Here is a 22,289-nt window from a genome sequence, read left to right as displayed (position 1 = left end):
GGCTTCAATAAAATGAATTCAGAGAATCAACAATGGCCCATTAATGTTCTAGTCTGTATTTTAAAGAGCATTTATAAAAAACAAAAACAAAAAACAAACAGATTATACCCTCTGCAATGGTAGGAAACAAACTATTCCTAGGCTATCTAAATAATTTAAACATGCCTGTTTAAAATTCATGAGATTACCCTGGAAGAAGGCACTTTTTTAGCATTTTCATGTGTTATGAAGGAATGATTACTTACAGACTGGCTGATGACATTACTGGAGGGGAAGGAGTAATATTTCCAAACCAAGTCACATAAATATGATTTACATAAATGTAATCCATTCAGTAGTTCAAGCAGAAAAATAATGTTTAGGGCCAAAACTCAACAAAGCTGGTGCATAAGTTGTAACTTGCAACTGGAAAGCACACTGTGCCAGAGGGGGGAAATTCATTCCTGTGGAGGGTAAATAGTGGTTACTGTGCTGCCCTTGCTTGTCTAGACCGCAGGAAAATGGAAGCAGTTTTAAATTACAGGGGCTCCAATGCAAATTCACAAACATGAACTTCTGCAGGAAACCACAGACTCAGGCTCCATTGGGCAGGCTTTATTTTGTATCAGTCCTGCCCATTTTTGGAGCTGAACTGACCCCCAATATATGGAGGCATACACACATGAAGATGTAGCAACTTTCAACCAACACAGTCTGGTTTCCAGTACCATTTCCAAGGAATCAAATCCCTCTACTACCTTTTACACGAATGTAAATTCTTCCACTGACATTTGTTCCACAGGTGGCTTTAGTCCTACTTACCTAGTTGCCTTTTTATTTATTTTATTAATAGTATTAAGAACTATCTCATTTGTCTCTTTACAGCATATAGCAGTTTTAAATTTGCCATCCAAAGACCTATTATATACTCTTTACAGGGTTCATTTGCATTTTAAGGATTAAAATAACTAAACAAGTTAAAACAGATACTTAAAATCATTTCTGGACTTTTGCTAAAGCTATTTTTAGTACAGTACTCATTTTTGCATCTTAGAAATGGATTTACAAACAGCCTTATTTAAAAACTACATTGATCTAAGGTCTAGTAATTTATCATAAAAACATTGGTGTCAGGGACACATTTTATCATCTAAGACTGTGCTGAATTCTAGTACGTCTGCAAACGCAGACAAAGATTTTACTAAAATGAATTCAAATAGTAAGCAATCCAATTCACTGACAGTTGTTCCCAACATAAGAGGACTGCCCCAACCATAACTTTTTTAATTCCCCTATCTTCCCCACTGAGTTTTCTGTTTTACTAGTTTTGTGGACTGAACCATAGTTTGAAGCAGGGAAGTACAATCCAGATGAAAATATTTGCAGCCTGCAGAGTACTGCAAGGCCCTGGAGGACTTTAATACTATCTTGCCAGGTGGCCAACTTATTTATTTTACACATGTGCACATGCACACCATCTGTTAAAAGAACTTTACTGTTAATGTTGCAAGGTCAAGCATTCAAACATTGGGAAATGCCAGAATTAAGGTTGCCTGTGCAACCTTAATTCAGTCCTCTTGTGCATATGCATTATGATATAATCTTTAATTACATGATCGCATATTATTTTTTCCCTTGCCTTAATCAATGCACAGGATGGATCATGTTCACTTAATGCGCAGCTACTGAATATCTTGTTTTCTCCTCATTATTCAACGTGGAGCCCCATGCCTTATTTATTTCATATTATTCAAATCCTTCTCTGACGACAGAATTATTAATTTCCTTCATGGGCATTTCTATGGCGCTCATTATACAATATTTCAGTGCTTCACAAGTATCAGTTAATTTATTTTCACAACACCCCTGTGGGATGAAGGGCTATTATTATCTCCATTTTACAGATGCGAAACTGAGGCACAGATCTCTGCAACTTCAGCTAATGGAGTAACTGATGGCCATAGTTGGTTGCCATCCTCTGTAGATCAGCATTAATGGGGGATAAGACACTTTGCCAGTGGGTTTCACAAATATTTTCTAACAGCAAAGGAATGGTGACACTCAGGAAAAAATGCTTACTAACCTATTTTCAAAGAACAGTTACAGATGCATTTCACATGTCCATTCCACTTAAAGCGTGTGCACGCCCTCTGCACTAGAGAGTCAGAGATTTTCCTTTAGCAGTACCTGTCATGGGGAACATGTCTTTGCTGCTGCTGCTGCCTTGTGCTACTGCATGATGGAATAAAGGGCAATGCCAACCCGACCATCCCCCAGTTCCTTCATACTGGATAGAGTCTGATATGGAGGAGAGAAGAGAGGAAGTCTTGGAATGGACATATGCTACACATCTCAAAGAACTACACAGTTACAGAACACATTAGTAATCATTCTTTTCTTCGAGTAATTGCAAATGTTCATTTCACTTCAGGTGACTCACAAGCAGCTCAATCTGGAGATAGGTTTCAGAACCTACCTGAACAATGACTGAAGGAAGAAGAACAGGAGTACTTGTGGCACCTTAGAGACTAACAAATTTATTAGAGCATAAGCTTTCGTGGACTACAGCCCACTTCTTCGGATGCATATAGAATGGAACATATAATGAGGAGATATATATACACACATACAGAGAGCATAAACAGGTGGGAGTTGTCTTACCAACTCTGAGAGGCCAATTAATTAAGAGAAAAAAAAAAAAAAAAAACTTTTGAAGTGATAATCAAGCTAGCCGAGTACAGACAGTGTGATAAGAAGTGTGAGAGTACTTACAAGGGGAGATAGAGTCAACGTTTGTAATGGCTCAGCCATTCCCAGTCCTTATTCAAACCGGAGTTGATTGTGTCTAGTTTGCATATCAATTCTAGCTCTGCAGTCTCTCTTTGGAGTCTGTTTTTGAAGTTTTTCTGTTGTAATATAGCCACCCGCAGGTCTGTCACTGAATGACCAGACAGGTTAAAGTGTTCTCCCACTGGTTTTTGAGTATTTTGATTCCTGATGTCAGATTTGTGTCCATTAATTCTTTTGCGTAGAGACTGTCCGGTTTGGCCAATGTACATGGCAGAGGGGCATTGCTGGCACATGATGGCATATATCACATTGGTAGATGTGCAGGTGAACGAGCCCCTGATGGTATGGCTGATGTGATTAGGTCCTATGATGATGTCACTTGAATAGATATGTGGACAGAGTTGGCATCGGGGTTTGTTACAAGGATAGGTTCCTGGGTTAGTGGTTTTGTTCAGTGATGTGTGGTTGCTGGTGAGTATTTGCTTTAGGTTGGGGGGTTGTCTGTAAGCGAGGACAGGTCTGTCTCCCAAGATCTGTGAGAGTAAAGGATCATCTTTCAGGATAGGTTGTAGATCTCTGATGATGCGCTGGAGAGGTTTTAGTTGGGGGCTGAAGGTGACAGCTAGTGGTGTTCTGTTATTTTCTTTGTTGGGCCTGTCTTGTAGGAGGTGACTTCTGGGTACTCGTCTGGCTCTGTCAATCTGTTTTTTCACTTCAGCAGGTGGGTATTGTAGTTTTAAGAATGCTTGATAGAGATCTTGTAGGTGCTTGTCTCTATCCAAGGGATTGGATTTTTCTCTTAATTAATTGGCCTCTCAGAGTTGGTAAGACAACTCCCACCTGTTTATGCTCTCTGTATGTGTGTATATATATCTCCTCATTATATGTTCCATTCTATATGCATCTGAAGAAGTGGGCTGTAGTCCACGAAAGCTTATGCTCTAATAAATTTGTTAGTCTCTAAGGTGCCACAAGTACTCCTGTTCTTCTTTTTGCGGATACAGACTAACACGGCTGTTACTCTGAATGACTGAAGGGCTACTTGTCCAAACCTGGCATCATCTCTGGAATACTGAGATAAAGCATAGTGAGTTGTAAAGCTCTCTATTGATAACCAAGTTTCAGCTTTACAAATGTTTGTTGTAGGTACTTGATCCAAAAAAACCTGTGGAAGCTGCTTGAGATCTTGTAGAGTGCTACCATTCTGCTTGCAGGGGATACATCAGCAATGTTAGCACAGATGTATGCAAGACGAAATCCATGAGGAAATCCTCTGCGTCAAGACTGGAAAGCCTTTCATCCTGTCTGCAACTGACAAGAAAAGCTGGGATGACAATCTAAAAGACCCAGATCTGTCCAAGTAAAAGGCCAACACCTTCTAACATCCAAGGTATAGTCTCTCCTCATCCTTACAATAATGGAGCTTAGGAAAGAAAGTTGATAAGTATATGGCTTGATTGAGGTGGAATGCTGATATTACTTTAGTCTGGAATTTCGAATGTAGGCATAAGTAAATTTTGTCCTTATAAAAAAACTGCAAACTGGGGGTCAGCTACCAATGCTCATAATCCCACCACCCTTCTCAAGGAGATAATAGTTACCAAAAACAGTGCTTTCATAAGCAGATGAAGTAAAGAGTAGGTAGCCATTGGTTCAAAAGGCGGACCCATCAACCTTGTTAGCACCAGATTTAAGTCCCAGGGAGGAAGGGATCCAGATACGGAGATATAACCTGTCCAGACCCTTTAAGAATTTAAGTGACATAGGATTAGAAAATACTGAGTGGCCCGTAATTGGAAGGTGGAAAGTGAAGATACCTGCCAGGTGAACCCTGATGGAACTAATGGATAAGCCTTGTTGTTTCAAGTAGGACAAGTAGTCCAAAAATGTTGGATAGAGGCGCAAGGACAAACTTCCCTTCTGCTTTGATCATAAGGAGAATAATTTCCACTTCAGCTGGTAAGTGTATCTAGTAGATGGCTTTCTACAATTTGAGAAGATGTTCTGCATATTCTCCAAACACTCCATCTCATGAGAAGCTAACCATGGAGCATCCAGGCTATCAGATGGAGAGCAGCAGGGTAGGGATGTAGGGATGACTGTGGTCCTTGGAGATTGGATCAGGTTCTGAAGGCAGTCTCAAAGGAGCCCTGAGGGATAGGCTCAGCAAACTGAAGAACCAATGCTGGCAGAGCCATGACAGTGCTAGGAGGATCGTACAAGAATGATCATGCTTGAGTTTGAGCAACACCCTGGGAAGAAGTGGAATGGGAAAATAGGCATGCAGCGGCTTGTCCTTCCAAGATTATAGGAAAGCATCTGTCAGAAATCCCTGAGACCTGCCCTGGAACTAAAGACCTGGCACTTTGTTAAGACAAGTTGCAGAGAGGTCTATGTGAAAGATACACTTGGTTTGAAAAACGAATCTCATGATATGCAGCCTGAGATACAGCAGGGATCGCAAGTGAAAGATCTGCTCAAGCGATTTGCCAAGCTGTTCTGAGCACCCGGAAGGTGGGAGGCTTTGAGATGCATTACACTGGTGATACAAAACTCCCAAAGACGTATCACCTCCTCAGAGAGATGATCTGATCTGGCACCTCCCTGCCTGTTCCCGTCGAACATCACCACAGTGTCGTTCGTGAAGACATGAAGATTTTGTCCCTTGATGAGAGTGAGAAAAGCTTGATAGGCCAGATGAATAGACAGCAATTCCCACATGTTTATGTGGAGATCCAAATCTTGTTGACTTCTTACGTCTCCTAGATGAAGTCCCCAACTAGAGAAGAAGTGTCTGTAACTAGAGTTAATATGTGAAAGGGAGGGGCAAAGGGAACACCCATAAACACATTAGCCAGATCTGTCCACCAAACCAAGGAGGTTGGCACTCCTGCAAAGGGGGTTGGCACTCCTGCAAAGGGGGTTGGCACTCCTGCAGTGTCAGGACAGCTGGACAACCAGCAGAGGCTCAATCAGGAGTAGACTGAAGGTGAACCAGGCAAGGGCTGGAGCAAAGGAATGACCAGGCACTGGCTGGAGTAGGAGCAATCTGTCAGAATTAAACAGGCAGCTAGGAATATCTCCAACAAGGAAGCAATGTTGAGCAGACTGGAGTAGCTGCTTTCATTAGGAGCCTATACACCTGCCATGGGGTGACCTGGTTAGACCCCTGCTTGTGGACTAGCTAGACCCTTAGGACTCTCCGGCTCAGCGATGACTCCTCAAACTCAGAACACCCATCATATGCAAGTACCTGAATCAACATGTCCAGTGGATGATGAACTAAGGAGTATGAGGACTTTAAACATCCCTGAAATTTCCTGAGATTAACTCTGGCATTCCAAACCACATACATACAAGAGACCATGTGTCCAAGCAGTCTGAGTCAATTTCTCATTATTGTAAGCAAATGGGCTTTGAGATCTATGGAAATGCTTAACACTGTCTAGAATCTGGCTTGCGATAGGGATGCTCTGGCAACTGTAAAATCCAGAACCACCCCCATAAATTCTGTTTTCTGAACTAAGGAGAATATTGATTTGTCCTTGTTTATCAACAGATCTGGAACACTGAAGAGAAAACCGTTACCTACCTTTCATAACTATTGTTCTTCGAGATGAGTTGCTCATGTCCAGTCCATGTCAGGTGTGTGCGCGCGCCATGTGCACCATTGCCAGAGATTTCCCCCCCACTGGTATCCGTAGGGCTGGCTCTAGTGCCCCCTGGAGCCCTGCACTCATGTGCTGGTATAAGGGGTGCCACCGGCCCCACATCCTCCCAGTTCCTTCTTACTATCACCTCTGATAGGTGATAGGAGAGAGGATCATGGAACAGTGACTCACAAGCAGTGCTTTTGGAGGTGGGCTAGGAGTTCACGGGTGTATTGACTGGAACACAGCTCTCCCAAAACTGGTATCGTCTCTGGCCTGTTGGATGATGGCATAGTGGAATGCGAAGGTACAAATTGATGACCATGTCGCAGCCCTGCAGATACCCTGGACAGTATCTGCGCAAGGAATGCTGCTGAAGACGCTTGTGCTCTTGTAGAATGGGCTTTCAAGAGGCTGGAGGTGGGACCTTCGCCTGTTTGCAGCAAGCCTGGATGCAGACTATGATCCAGGACGAGAACCCCTGGAATGACACCAGGAGGCCTTTCATTCTATCTTCAACAGCAACAAAAAGTTGCATGGATTTGCAGAAGGGTTTTGTCTTGTCAATATGAATGGCTAGGGCCCTTCTAATGTTCAGAAAATCCAGACGCCTTTCCTCCTCTGACCTGTGTGGTTTCAGAAAGAAGATTGGCAGAAAAAGGTCTTGGTTACTATGAAACTGTGACACTTTGATAGAAATGCTGGATGAGGACGTAGCTGAACCCTATCTTTGAAGAAAACAGCAAAGGGGGTCCCCGAGGTCAAGGCCTGAAGTTCCAATCCCCTTCTGGCCAAAGTAATTGCCACCGGGAAAGCAACCTTCCACAAGAACAGCAGCAGGGAGCAAGATGCCAGGGGCTCGAAGGGAGGCCTCATGAGCCTGGATCAGACCCCAAGGAGGAATTGGGTCACGAACTTGCAGGTAGAGACGTTCCAGCCCCCTGATGAACCTGCTTCTCATCTCATGGGCGAAGACCGATCTGCCTTGGATTGGAGAATGGAACACCGAGATGGCTGCTAAGTGGACCTTGATTGATGACCATGATAGACCTTGGTGCTTCAGGTGAAGGAGATACTAGTCTAGGATGGACTGCAAGGATGCCTGAGCCGGGCAAAGGCTCCTCTTTGCTGCCCAGCATATGAAGCGATTCCACTTGGCCAGGTTGGCGGCTCTAGTAGAAGGCTTTCTGCTGTCTAGCAAAACCTCTTGGACTTGCTCCAACCATGCTCTCTCCTCTGGATTCAGGCAGGCGAGGTTCGGATGGAGGAGTCGCCCATGATCCAGCGAGATCAAGTCAGGTCTGGGCAGGAGCGTCAATGGGGCTGTGACTGCGAGATCTAGAAGCATGCCGAACCAAGCCTGATGAGGCCAGGCTGATGCAATAACTATAACCTTCGCCTTGTCCCCCTGGATCTTCAGAAGGACTCTGTGAACTAGGGATATTGGAGGGATGGCGTGCAGCAGGCCGTCTGACCATGACTGTAGAAAGACATTGGACAGGGAACCTTTGTCTTGACCGTGCCTCATGCAAAAGTGAGGACATTTTGTGTTCTGTGTGGGGGCGAATAGGTCCACCTGGATAGTTCCCCACCTCAGGTGGAGAGACCACTCATGGTGAGAGGAAAAAGACTTCCTGAGGTGATCTGCCAACATGTTCCACTGCCCAGGGAGATGAGATGCCTCCAGGTGAATGGAATACTTCACGCAGAAATCCCATAACCCGAGAGCTTCCTGGCAGAGGACCTTGGCCTGGAGCCTCCCTCTTTGATGACAGGTGGGTTGGGCAAGGAACACTTTGCAGGCCAAGCGTATTGTCCTGAGCTCCTTTACATTTACGTGTAGGGATAGCTTGTTCTGCTACCAGAGACCTTGATTCCTGACATCGTCAAGGTGAGTCCATTACCCTAGATTCGATGTGTCGGACGCCAATGTTGTGCACCAGGGGGATGCGAAGGGTACTCCAGACATAACTGAGGCCAGACCCAACCACCACATCAGGGATGCCAGGACTGGCAGTGGGATGGTAAGAACCGAGTCCAAACAGTTTCTGTTCATGGAGTAAACTGAGGCAAGCCACATCTGAAGCAGTCTGAGATGTAGCCACACGTACTGTACCACGTAGGTACATGCTGCCATGTGTCCCAGCAGCCGTAGACAGACACGGGTGGTCATCAATGGGTTGCCCAACGCCTGGGGTGATCAGGTCCGCCATAGCTTGGGAGAAATGCCCAGGTTTGAGAGGCATCGAGCACCCCTCCTATGAATTCTATTTTCTGCACCAGGACCAACATCGACTTTTGCTCATTTATTAAGAGGCCCAGCACCCGGCAGGTGACTCACACTTGATGCTGTGCTGAACTTGAGCTCATGAGCGGCCTCATATCAGCCAGTCATTGAAGTATGGGTAAATCTGTATGCCTCAAGGCCTGAGGTAGGCTGTGACTACCACCATTCACTTTGTGAAAACTTACAGAGCCACCGACATGCCAAAGGGAAGCACCGTAAATTGTTAGTGGCTGTGGCCCACCACGGAAGATCGAGATGTGGAAGTACACATCCTTTAAATCGAGGGCGGAGTACCAGTCTACTGGATCCAGGGAGAGAATAATGATGATTTGGATTTGGATGATTTAGTTGGGGATTGGTCCTGCTTTGAGCAGGGAGTTGGACTAGATGACCTCCTGAGGTCTCTTCCAACCCTGATAGTCTATGATTCTATTCTATGAGTCTATGAATAATGGAGGCCAGGGAGACCATGCAGAACCTCAGTTAGGATAGGCCAGAGGTCCCCTTTCACCTTAGGAATCAAGAAGTAATGGGAATAAAATCCCTTCCCTCTCAGTTCTGGAGGAACTACCTTCACAGCCCTGCCTGCAGGAGGGCTTGTACCTCCTGGACAAGAACTTGCTCATGAAAAGGGTCCCTGAAGACGGACAGGGAAGGGGGGTACAGTAGAGTGTTAGAGACACACTGAAGGGTGTACCCCTATGCTATAAGTACCCAGTGGTTCAACGTAACTGATGACCAAGCTGAGAGGTATGGTGAAAGGTGGTTTAAAAATAAAATGGGGAATGGATCCAGGAGGGAGACCGGTAAGTCTTCCCCAAGCATGCCTTCAAAATGCTTGTCTATATCTGCTCAGGAACTGGCTAGTGCCCTGCTGAGTGGTGGTAGAGGATGGCTGGCCCTGGTGGCGCCTATAACCTTTTCCTCTTCATTTATATGGCTTATGTCTGGGTGGCCCCGAGAACCTGGGTGGTGGTTGTGGTCTGAAGTGCTTCCTGGAGGTTGACAGTTTATAAAGGTCTTAAGACCACGGCATGGCCCTGGAATCCTTGAGGCTGTGCAGTTTGGTGTCCATCTGGTCTGAGAATAACAAGGTTTCCTCAAATAGGAGATCCTGCACTAACTGCTGAACCTCTTGGGACAGTCCTGATGACTGCAGCCACAAACTACGCCTCATAGTGACTGCCGATGCCATTGTCTTGGCTGCCAAATCTGTTGCATCTAAGGCAGCCTGGAGGGATGGTCTGGCCACCACCTTTCCTTCCTCCACGATGGACGTGAATTGCTGCCATGACTCTTGATGCAGGGAGTCCTTAAATTTTCCCAATGAATCATGGACATTGAAATCTTATCTCCACAACAGCGCTTGCTGATTCAAGATACAAAGTTGGAGGCTAGCAGTGGAATAAACCTTCCTACCAAATAGATCTAGGCATTTAGCATCCTTGTTCTTCGGGATAGTGCTTGTTTGGCCCTGTCTATCCCACTCGTTAGCGGTGGAAACCACCAAAAGAACTCAGGGGTGGGGTGCAAATACATATATTTGCATCCGTTGGTGGGAACATAGTATTTTTTCTCCACCCTTTTAGAGGTCGGGGCAGAGATGATGGGGTCTGCCACAGTGCCTTTACCAACTTAACTACCCCATTATGCACTGGTAAGGCCACTTTAGAGGGAACACTGGCAGCCAGAATATCAAATAATCTGTCTGTGGGCTCTTTCAACTCCTATGCCTCCAGGCCCAGGTTGGTGGCAAAACTTTTAAGGCGCTCTTGTTAGGCCCTAAAATCGTCTGGAGGCAGCAGGTTAGCGAGACCTGTGATTGGCTCATCTGGGGATGAGGAGGAGGATGTCACTGGTACCAAAGGAGCTGAATCCTCTACCGCCTCCAAAGCAATCTCTATCGTAGGTACCACCGGGGTCTCGGTACCACAGTCAGAGTCTGAGCCCACCCCTGGAACAGCTATGGTGGGGCTGCAGCCTCTCTCTCGGAGATCACGAAAGACTGAGGATGAGAGAACTGCCTGAGCACCACAAGGAACCCCACGGGTTCCAACGTTGCCAACACATGGGCCACTGCCCCAGAGATCATACACCGATAGATGGTCCAGTGCATAGGCAAGGAAATACGTGTATCCCTGCTATTCCTGCTTTCCACCATGCATTCTGTAAATAATTGCAGAGCAACAGACAGGCTGAAGGGTAGGACTGTAAATGGTAAATGCATGGAGCAGCACAAAGCAGCAAAGGGCAAATGCATGTTGTTGACTAGAAATACTAAGAATCTCCTGTGACTTTGATGCACAGCCACATGGAAATACGCATCCTTCAAGCTGAGGGCAGCGTACCAGTTGCCAGGATCCAGGAAGGGGACGATGGAGGTCAGGGTGACCATATGAAATCTTTATATATTTATTCAGATTTTGCAGACCTAAGATGGGTCTGAACCCTTCTTTTGCCTTTGGAATCAAGAAGTAATGTAAATAGAAACCCTTCCTTCAGAGAAGAGGGGGAACCTTCTCTATAGCTCCCAAATGGAAGACTGGGTCTCCTGGAGGAGAATAGCCTCATGAGAGTGGTCTCTTAAGAGGAATGGGTTAGGGAGTACAAGGGAAGGATGGAAATAAAGTGCAAGATGTATCCCTGCTCCACAATTCTTAGAACACATCAATCTGTGGTAACATGGGACCAAGAAGATAGGAAGTGGGATAGCCAGTCAGAAAAAAAATGAAGGAGAAACTTGCAAGAGTGGATCTGGTACTCTATCCTCGACAAAGTAGTCAAACATACTGCTTGGAATTTCTAGACTGCCTCCAGAAACCTGCAACAGATGAAAACTGAAGAGGTAGAGGTCTCCTCCTATGTTTTTTTCCCCTTTGGCAGAGCTGCTGCTCTCCTGCTCTCCCCTTATGCAGCCCAGGTGGGGAAAGTGACATGGATGCAGGGAGCCCTGATGTCGCTCCTCGCTCCATCCCTCACAACCCCCCCAGGAGAGAGCGAAGCAGCAGTGTTCAAGGGGGGGAGCAAGCAGCAATGCCAGCTGTTCTGTGCATCCAGGTCAGTTTCCCCACGGGGCACAATACAGGGGTGCAGGGGTTGGGACGCAGGACGGGGGCACAGGGGATGAAACAAAGGGAACACAGTTTAGGGGTTGGGGAGCCCGGGGAGCCCATGGGGACCAGGGGCACCAAAATACAAGTTTGCCCAAGATGCTATTTTCCCTAAGGCTGGCCCTGGAAGCAAGCCAACATGCTCCAACTACCAACCACAGGTGGTAAAAAGGAACTGAGGATGGTCTAAGATGGCTCCACCCTTTATACCATCATGGAGCAGCATAAAGCAGCAAAGGGCACATGCACCACACCGACAGGTAACACTGAGGGAAAAAAAATCTCTGATTAGTGCACTGCGCACGCGCACACACACACACACACACCCTGAAGTGCAATGGACATGTGCAATTACTTGAAGAACCATCTTCAGTTCCATCCCGGGCTCTGGAGGGGAGTGTTCTCTAGTGGGCACAGACTCTTGTGCATCTTCCACCTAAGTGTGATCCCTTCTGCTCCATCCCCTCCAACCTGTCCCGGTCCTGTCTCTACCCTAACCCTCGCTCCTCATCTTAGTCCCATTTGCTTAACCTAGGCAGTCCCAGTTTCCACTATTCTTATCACTGTCCCAGTCTCCTTACCCAGCCATTGCCAGCTCCCTGTGTATGCTCCTTGTCCTGACAGTCCTATCTCCCTTCCTGCCAGCTCCTCATCAGATCTCTCTCTCCCACCGCAGCATTGCCTCCAATCATCCTCCACCCATATTCCCAATCCCCACTGACTCCCAGTCTCAATTGCTCTGCCCAGGCTCCTCATCCAGTCTCAGTGCTCCTCCCCATCCCACCTTCCATCTCCTTTTTCCAGTAACTTTGCCCCGTCAGTCCCAGTTTCTCTTTCATACTCCGGTTTCTCGTCAGGTCTGTATCCCCCCTGCACCTCCTCCATCTCACCCCACAGGTTCTAATCCCAGTCTCCTTGCCCAGCCAGAAGCAATCTTCCCCATACATTGTCATCCCATATATCCCTGTATTTATGGCTCCCAAACTCTCCTCCATTTCCCTCCCAGGATCCTTGCTGAGCCAGTTTCAGTTTCCCCCCAGGTCCCAATCTCCTTGCCCAGCCATTACCAGTTCCCCACCCCTCAACTCCCAATATTCCTCTCCACACCACCAGCCTCCTCCGCCACCCCCAAGGCTTTTTTGTACTAATCTACTTTCATCCCATCTCCCTGATCTGGGTCTCATCCCCTTTGCATTCAAATTGGACAGCTTCCTCCTCCCATGCTGCCTGGGCCCAGCAGGGCACTGAGAGTGTAGGAGACATTCTCCCTGCTCTTAGTTCAGATGCCCAGACCTGGCACTGCCTGAAGCAGCCCAAACCTGCAATTGCAAATCTTTCCCCACACTGGCACTTTCATTGCATTGCAGCAGTGTCCACGCATCATTTTATGGCAGGGTAAGCTGTTGCAATGTAGATTCACACCTTGGCTTATCACACAGTTACTTGCCATATAGACAAGCCCGTAGCAGTTAATTCTAGGCAGTGCAGGTAGTACCAGCCATAGTTATGTTTCTATTATAAAACCCTGTGTTCAGTTACTTTTAACTTTGCCAAATTTTAACCATTCAGGCTGAAATTTCCCATGTGGGGTATCTGCTTCAGGCTGAATTAAAAAAAAAAAAAAAAAGTTTTAGCTAAAATGGTTCTGCCATTTCTGAGGAGATTCGTAACTTATAAGTGTTTAACTTTACAACCTTAACTTTAAACATATTTTCTTTTGTTTTTTATAAAATATATGTGTGTTGATTAAACTTAAACAATATGGAGAATCAAAGCTATAACAAACTCCCTTCAGTTTGAAGAAGCTCTTGTGCCAAAAGCATTGTAACCATAAGTAACAGAAATAGTTTGGACCATAATATGTATTTTATACAGAAATGAATGTACACAAAAACCTATTTAACAAATAATTAACAGGCACAAATGTAACAAAGGTATTTGTTTTCTATTTTAAAACATTATATATTCTAACTGGTATGTTTAAAGGTCAACAAGTAATCAGGTGAACCAAGATGTTGTAAGGACTGAGTGACCACAATACTAATTAAATGCTGGTTAGCAGTCACAAGGAGACAGAAGAGAGATTCTAGCTTACCAACTGAAAGGAACAGAACGGAATTATTGATATACAGCTGTTTTGTCCTACTGTTTCATTAACTGCTACATTCATCCAAGCAAATCATTAAAATTGGTCTACACCACTGTGTAATGGATTGATTAAACTAATTTATAAATTATCAAAGAATGTAGAGAAATTCTACCTGAATGAACACATTTTCAAAGGAAGAAAACTGAAAGAAGTTGCAACTTAAAAGGTAAACAGAGATATGCAAAAATTGGCCAAGCGCTCCACCTTGAACTTTATAAATACTATTACCTAGCTGTCTTTATTCCTTCCTCTATTATTTTTAAATTCTATTTCAGCTAATGAAAAGTATAAATTTATAATAATTCAAGTGTGTAATTTAGCTAAGCAACATATATATAAGAACCATGAGAAATGTGGTGCAGTAACTGGTCAATTAAAATTACTCAACTAGTTTGTATTGTATACCATATGGTTCTCATATATCCAGTCAGCCAAGGAAACACCATTGTCAGTGTTACACCCACCAGGAGATCTTTGGAACACATCAGGCTTCAGGGATTATTCCACATAGCAATAACGTTGGGTAGTATCAGATCCTACACTGCAGAAGGAGGACAGGTACACTGGAGAATGTCTATGGCATTCCATGATTGCAGAAGGTAAGGCATTCCCTCCATTTCGCTCTCTCCTCTCCTCTCCCAATGTAAGAATCACAATTATCTCCAAACCTGGTAGAGTACAGGATGACTGTGGAGGATCCATAAGCCAGATCAACACAGAAGTCTAGCTAGCTAAAACCCAGTAAAATCTAAAGAAGTCACATCCTTGCTACTAATGGAACTTTGTTCAGGCCACATGGACTCCACTTTAATAAAGAACACCACTTTATCCCAGTCAGACTGACTATAATGATTAAACTGAGTGTTTTCATTTTTAGTATTAATCAGCAAGAAGCATAATTCACAGGACATCTTAATTTCAGTAATCTGTTACACAAAGAAGCCCAGTTAAAATTCTAAAATGTAACAATAGTAAATAGCAAACACTATGTGTTAAAATGTTATGCAATGAGCTTTTCAGATGATTTAAAAACAAATTCAAAAGAAATAAAAAAAAGAAACAGATCAAAAATGTGTATTATGAAGTACATGCACTATATTGCTATATTTTAAATTGTATTTTCAACCTTTAAAATACAAATTATTTCTAAAAGACACTCACTATCCTAAGGTTTCTATTTATTTCCATCCAAAGTATGTAAAAGAAGTCGATATGCTAAAACAGTAATTATTTAAATTCTCTTCTGTGGCAAGGAATTTTTGATTATTATTATATCACAACTAGAATTGATCAATCCTATAACACTGTGGAATAAGATAAGAAATTAAACCAAAAGTCCAGTGTGCTGTTAAAGTTTTTTAAACATGGAAATTTAAAAAATGGAATATATTCAGCTTAATGCCTGTAGAGCTATGTAAAGGTTAATGTTTCCATAACATGTGTTTTTAATTGAATGCTGTAGAACAGAGCAATTTTCAAAAATATGGAACAAATTCCAAAGTTTGTAATCTCTCTTTACTTCCTGGCTTTTGCACTCCACCCCAACACCCAACATGGCATCCGACTACCTTGTTAAAAGGAGTTAGAGCTGAAATAAGGGAAGATTGCTCACCAACAAACCTATTTGTCATATCCTCTCTTCTCTTCTCCCACTCAGCAATAGCTCTTACAGACAGTATTATGGCTTCACCTATTGGGAAGCAGGAGGCAAAAGGTCTGTCAATCAAAGACACTATATAAACTCTATTCTGTCCAGTGGAAAAAAAATATCTAAAACAGGATGTAAGATACTAAGGTGTAGGCAGTACTTCTGGGCTGGTGTCGTGGAGTCCAGAGGCGGCTACAAGGCAGTGGTCAGAGTAATTGTGAGAGTTGAAATCAGAAGGCAAAAGTCAGGGTAGAAGTCAGGCTGGGGTTGGAGACCAAAGATCGGAGAGTGAAATGAGGTGACACAAGGCAAAGTCTGAAGCTGCAGCGAGCCAGAAGTCTGTGTGATTGCCCAGACAACTTTCTGGGACACCCTTCAGGGTTAAAAAGTAAGAATGGCCCAATCAGAGCACCACATGGTGCTGCTGCTCTGGCCCTTTTGGGCAGTACTTCCTGCAGCATCTAATTGCCACTGTGGTCCTTGGATGTGGCTCTGCATGTCCTCCTGGGGGCGATGTGGGAACATCAGTTGCCCCAGGCTTCGCTGACCTAGATTCTAGTCCTGTGGATCCTTAAACAGGAAAATAGCAAGAGATGAAAGAAAATAATTGTCAACACCCCAAGTGAGAAGGTGGGAGAGATGGAGGACAAGAGAAGAGAGAACTATGACAAACAGGATTATCTGTAAGCAATCCTGCCTTGTCATATAGTACATCCCAATTCTCCCATTTTACCTGGCAAAAGCCCTTACAGACAGCAACTGTATCCCAGAACTTATCTGTATAGTAGCCAAATGCAAGAGTCTGCAGCAAAAGACTGGACCATCTGGTAGTGATGGGTGAAACTAAGTGGCTGCCTTGTTAGTAGTAGAAGCAGGTATTTAAACCCTCCAAGCTCAAATTATTATCATTACCCAAGAGCGGTGACACTTCTGACATGACAATGAGATTTCATAGCTTGGTCATACAAGAACAACATTCTTGCTCCTTCTGGGCAATAGCAGGTGGCCTTGTCTTTATTACAGTTCTGAAAACAAATTTTTAAGAGTTTGTGTAATATTTAACATGACCATCCACTCAGGGAGAAAAAACAGTTGGAGACAAAGGGAAATTAGGGAGATAATCAAGTAATTCAAATCACTCATTGTTGCAAGAGAGAGATTCAATAGCAAATAGAAGTGCCTCCTTGAGAGAAAGCCATTTCAGAAATGCTTTTCACAATTTCAAAAGGAGCACCTACAGACATTTGAAAAATGAATGAGAAATGTCTGAGGGCTAACAGGCCAGTACTTTGACACTTGCAAGAGGAAGCAGTCTCTTCACATTGAGATGGGAACCAAATGTCCTCTACCTGAATGGTCTGCATATTGCAGCAATTGCAGGAAATTAACCTTGAAGCCTCCACATAGAAAGTAGAGGACTTAAGGGAGCATAATTGTACATTCATCCCTCTCTCTAATACCTAGCAGGTGAAGGAATTGTCAGCTACTACGGTGATAAGGTACTATAGAAAACCCTAAAATAGAAGGAAAGATAGATGTCCCAATCTGAGTGTACAAATTTAAGTCCAATTCCTCAAGGACAATAAGGCCATTGTGGAGAAACTAAACGAATTCTTTGCATCAGTCTTCACGGCTGAGGATGTGAGGGAGATTCCCAAATCTGTGCCATTCTTTTTAGGTGACAAATCTGAGAAACTGTCGCAGATCGGGGTGTCATTAGAGGAGGTTTTGGAACAAATTGATAAACTAAACAGTAATAAGTCACCAGGACCAGATGGTATTCACCCAAGAGTTATTAAGGAACTCAAATGTGAAATGGCAGAACTGTAATTCTGTAGTTTATAACCTATCATTTAAATCAGCTTCTGTACCAAATGACTGGAGGATAGCTAATGTGACGCCAATTTTTTAAAAGGGCTCCAGAGGTGATCCTCGCAATTACAGGACAGTAAGCTTCATTCCCATACCGGGCAAACTTGTTGAAACTATAGTAAAGAACGAAATTGTCAGACACATAGATGAACATAATTTGTTGGGGAAGAATTGACATGTTTTTTGCAAAAGGAAATCATGCCTCACAATCCACTATAATTCTTTAAGGGGGGTCAACAAGCATGTGGTCAAAGGGGATCCAATGGATATAGTGTTCTTAGATTTTCACAAAGCCTTTGACAAGGTCCCTCACCAAAGGCTCTTAATCAAAGTAAGCTGTCATGGGATAAGAGGGAAGGTCCTCTCATGGATCTGTAACTGGGTAAAAGATAGAAAACAAAGGGTAGGTTTTCAGAATGGAAAGAGGTAAATAGTGGAGTCCCCCAGGGGTCTGTACTGGGACCAGTCCTATTCAACATATTCATAAATGATCTGGGAAAGGGGGTAAACAGTGAGGTGGCAAAATTTTCAGATGATACAAAACTACTCAAGATAGTTAAGTCCCAAGCAGACTTCAAAGAGCTACAAAAGGATCTCACAAAACTGGGTGACTGGGCAACAAAATGGCACATGAAATTCAATGTTGATAAATGCAAAGTAACGCACATTGGAAAACATAATCCCCACTATACATATAAAATGATGGGGTCTAAATTGGCTGTTACCACTCAAGAAAGAGAATTTGGAGTTGTGGATAGTTCTCTGAAAACATCCAGTCAATGTGCAGCAGCAGTCAAAAAAGCGAACAGAATGTTGGGCATCATTAAGAAAGGGATAGATAAGAAGACATAAAATATCATATTGCCTCTATATAAATCCATGGCACGCCCACATCTTGAATACTGCATGCAGATGTGGTCGCCCCATCTCAAAAAAGATATATTGGAATTGGAAAAGGTTCAGAAAAGGGTAATAAAATGATTAGGGGTATGGAACAGCTGTCATATGAGGAGAGATTAATAAGACTGGGACTTTTCAGCTTTGAAAAGAGACAACGGGTGGGGGGGGGGAATATGACGGAGGTCTATAAAATTATATCTGTTGTGGAGAAAGTAAATAAGGAAGTGTTATTTACTCCTTCGCATAACACAAGAACTAGAGGTCACCAAATGAAATTAATAGGCAGCAGGTTTAAAACAAACAAAATGAAGTATTTTTTCACACAATGCAGTCAGCCTGTGGAACTCCTTGCCAGAAGATGTTGTGATGGCCAAGACTATAACAGGATTCAAAAAATAGATAAATTCATGGAGGGCATTGCCATCAAAGGCTATTAGCCAGGATGGGCAGGGATGTTGTCCCTAGCCTCTGTTTGCCAGAAGCTGGGAATGGGTGACAGGGCATGGATCACTTGATGATTACCTGTTCTGTTCATTCCCTCTGAAGCATCTTGCATTGGCCACTCTCGGAAGACAGAATACTGGGCTAGATAGATCTTTGATCTGACCCAATATGGCCATTCTTATGTTCTTATTCCTTCTCTAGGAGGAAACACCTCAAGCTACACCCTCTGAAAATCCTACAGTGAAATACCATCTTCATTGAACTTCTAGGATGTCAAGTCTAGGTGACATGAGTTGGGGAAACTGACTTGTCTCAGGAACATACTCCAGTTGAAGGGCATTTATCAAGGATAAGAACTTGGTGATGCTCCTGTGCTCAAAGATGAAGAGCAACAAAGGAGGCAGTAGTATCATTTCTGACATGTCTTATTTTTCTCAAAAGTTCCGAGTCAAGAGGAGAGGAGGGGAACACTATCACAGTTCCTTGCCTCAATCTCAAGCAAATGAATATATCCACCAAAATTGCAATTGCAGCTCTTGCCAGGACTCATTTAGCATGGTTATCTTGCTGGAAGCACACTAATAAACTGTTGGAGATGCCAGGAAAGTGAAGGCTCCATTCACTCATCCTTGCTAGAGGTACAGGCGAGTCTCATCTTACACAGGGGTTCCGTTCCGCGGTTAGCGCATAAAGCGAAAACCGCATATAGTCAAAATTACAGTGAGGTCAATGGCAGGCGGAATCGCCCGCACTAAAGGTATAATATTAAAATTGTTATTTTTCTCTCTTTTTTTGTTTTTTGTTTGTTTTTGTCGACCACGTAAAGCTGAAATCGCGCGTAAGATGCGACAGACCTGTACACTTTTCTGAGGCAGACAGGGATAGAGGCACTGCTAAGGTACAGAGACTGGGGAAGGAGAAGGACAGAACATGGTGCTGTGTTTTCCATGCTGCCCTGTTCATATATGTTAGTTCAGTATGGCTGTGTACTAGAATAGAGAAGTTCCTAAGATTGCAGGTCCAAAAGAACTGCCTAAGGGTATGTCTACACAGCACAATCCTGATGGCAGTGTGTAGAGTACATACACTGCATCCTCCTCTAGAATGGGTATAAACGACATTCTAGATAGTGAGGCACTGTTTAGGCACATAAAGACATGCCAAAACACTCTCTCTACATGCTCAAGCAGTTCCTCCCACATCTATACTGCTATTTTTTAGCAGTGTAATGTCCTGGTGCCTCCCCACTGCCAGAGTCTTTTCATGCAGTGAAGAAGCAGTCACAAAAGACTCCAGCAGCAGGGAAAGACTCTGGCAGCAGGGAGACCGTGGGGAAAGGCTCCGGCAGCTCCCCGTGGCAGGGAAAGTGGGAAGTTGCCAGAGCCTTTCCCTGCGACAGTGAAAAACTCCTCAGTGCGGAAAGGCTCCCTCAGCTCTCTGCTGCATCCCCCTGGCCAGAGCCTTTCAGTGCCATATTTAGCTACCCACTGTAGTGTGAACACAGCTTGTTTTTTGCTGCAGCACACACTATATGTCACCGCCAGAGGTGTGCAATGTAGATATACCTTAATGCTGCAACATAACAATACTGAAGGTACACCTTCCAAGAAATGAAAGATGCCCAAGTCTAAGAGGCAGATAAAGTGATGATGCAAACCAGATATGGGTGCTGGAGAAGAAGTAAAGACCCACAATAACTGGAGGGAGAGAAGCACCAAATATGGTTGACTTTTTGATAGACTAAGAGAAGAAAAGGACATCTTCCATGGGAAAAAAATTAAAAAGTACATTTGAAGGAGGATGGCTAAAAGTAGACGTGAACCCACAGGACAGGGTGCAAGCCAACTGCAAAATGACCCAAGAATTGAAAGATCCACCATGATGAAATCAGAACAAAGGAAACTGGAAATATGAGATGTCTCTGGATAGAAGATGCCACTAGCACAAAGAAGAAGAGAAAACTCTTTTCTCTGAGAAACAAAACAATCATAATATGGAGTGAGGATGGTGGAGAAAGGGTCTTCATGGGACCTCCATATTCTATTATGTCTTCATCCACCCAACTCTTTCCCTCCCAGAATTTAAAACCCTGGGGAGGTTCTGCCAATTTCGTCTTTGCATCTACCTCTACATTCCTGGTGAGAAGCCACCTGATGCTGGCAAAGAGTGGAAAGTTCCATGGTTATCTCTGTGAGGGCCAGAACATCTGTAGAGAGAGATGTCAAAAGAAATGGATATGTAGGTAGAAACATTTCCCAAGTCTATGTGGAGGGCTCTGGTAACCAGTATAGAGTGGGTTGTAGTCAAGACAACCACTGCAACATCATAAGCCCTATGAGACCTCATTCTGGCCTCTGTTGAACATGGGACCACATCTATGAAAACTTGGAACAAGAACACAGACACAACTTGGCATCTACTCCATAACACTGGACAACGAGAATCTAGATTATCAGACAAAGCCAGGTATTTCCATGTTATGAGGAAGGCACTGAAAATTTACTTTATGCTGGTTCCCATTCCTCAGAAGCCACATCCTAGATGGTAAAGTACAGCAGGAAGAATGCTTTTTATTTTTTAAAAACAAGTTTTGAGTCTTGTAGGCCCAGAAAAATGAATGTCCTGTGGAAGTGATTCCAGCTCTACAAGACATATCAGTATCCTGGAATTGAAGAATGCTGGGGTTGGCCAGGATGTGCACTGAAATCAAGGCTAATTATTGAGAGGTTAACACCTTCAAGGCATACAAAAGGCACAATGGAGAGAATGGGGCTCTCATCTTAGGCCATGTCTACACTAGCAAACTTACAGTGGCACAGCTGTACCAATGCAGCTGTGCTGCTGTAGGATCGCTCATGTAGCTGCTCTACACAAGCTCTCTCCGTTCAATATAATAAAACCACCTAAATGAACAGGGACACAGCGCTATATACATGAGCACTTACGCTCACAAAATTTGTGTCACTCGGGGGGTGTTTTTTCCTGAGCGACGTAAGTTTTGCCAACATAAGTGAGAGTTTAGATGTGGCCTTAAAATGCTGCTCTATCCTAAAGTGACTGGGGGGGGGGTAGAGGGGGAAGAAGGGTTGTGGAAGTCCATATTCATTGAATCTCAGTGATTTCAATTTCCAATTTCCTCAGGTTACAAGTAAAAAATTTGTTTCCTCTCACTTTCCCACCCACTCCACCCCCCTGTTCCCCCGCGTAACTCCACAAGCTCATCCTGGGTTCTGACAGTCAAGTTGGTTTCTCTCCATCTCTCATAACAGCACCACAAATAAAGGTTCTTTAGGCTCAGTTAAGCCCTTAATTAAACCTATGCAATCCTGCAACCTTCAGATGTTGTTAGGAAGGATAGGGGAATGGATTTTTTTTTTTTTATATTTGGGATTTTTATTTGTAAATAAAATCAAAAAAGTCATACCATTCACAAAAATTATCCTAGATAATAAAGGATCTT

General features: G+C 43.8%; 1 protein-coding gene across 2 annotated transcripts in view; it reads right to left on the bottom strand.

The window, feature by feature from the left end:
• RAD54B (RAD54 homolog B) overlaps positions 1 to 22,289 on the bottom strand; it is a 118,296-nt gene that overhangs the window by 48,751 nt on the left and 47,256 nt on the right. The gene's annotated exons all lie outside the window — the stretch shown is intronic.

The sequence above is a fragment of the Malaclemys terrapin genome, chromosome 2 (genome assembly GCF_027887155.1).
Source record: "Malaclemys terrapin pileata isolate rMalTer1 chromosome 2, rMalTer1.hap1, whole genome shotgun sequence".
Classification (NCBI taxonomy): domain Eukaryota; kingdom Metazoa; phylum Chordata; order Testudines; family Emydidae; genus Malaclemys; species Malaclemys terrapin.
The sequence above is the reverse complement of the archived record's forward strand: the minus strand, read 5'-3'. Positions and strand labels throughout refer to the sequence as shown.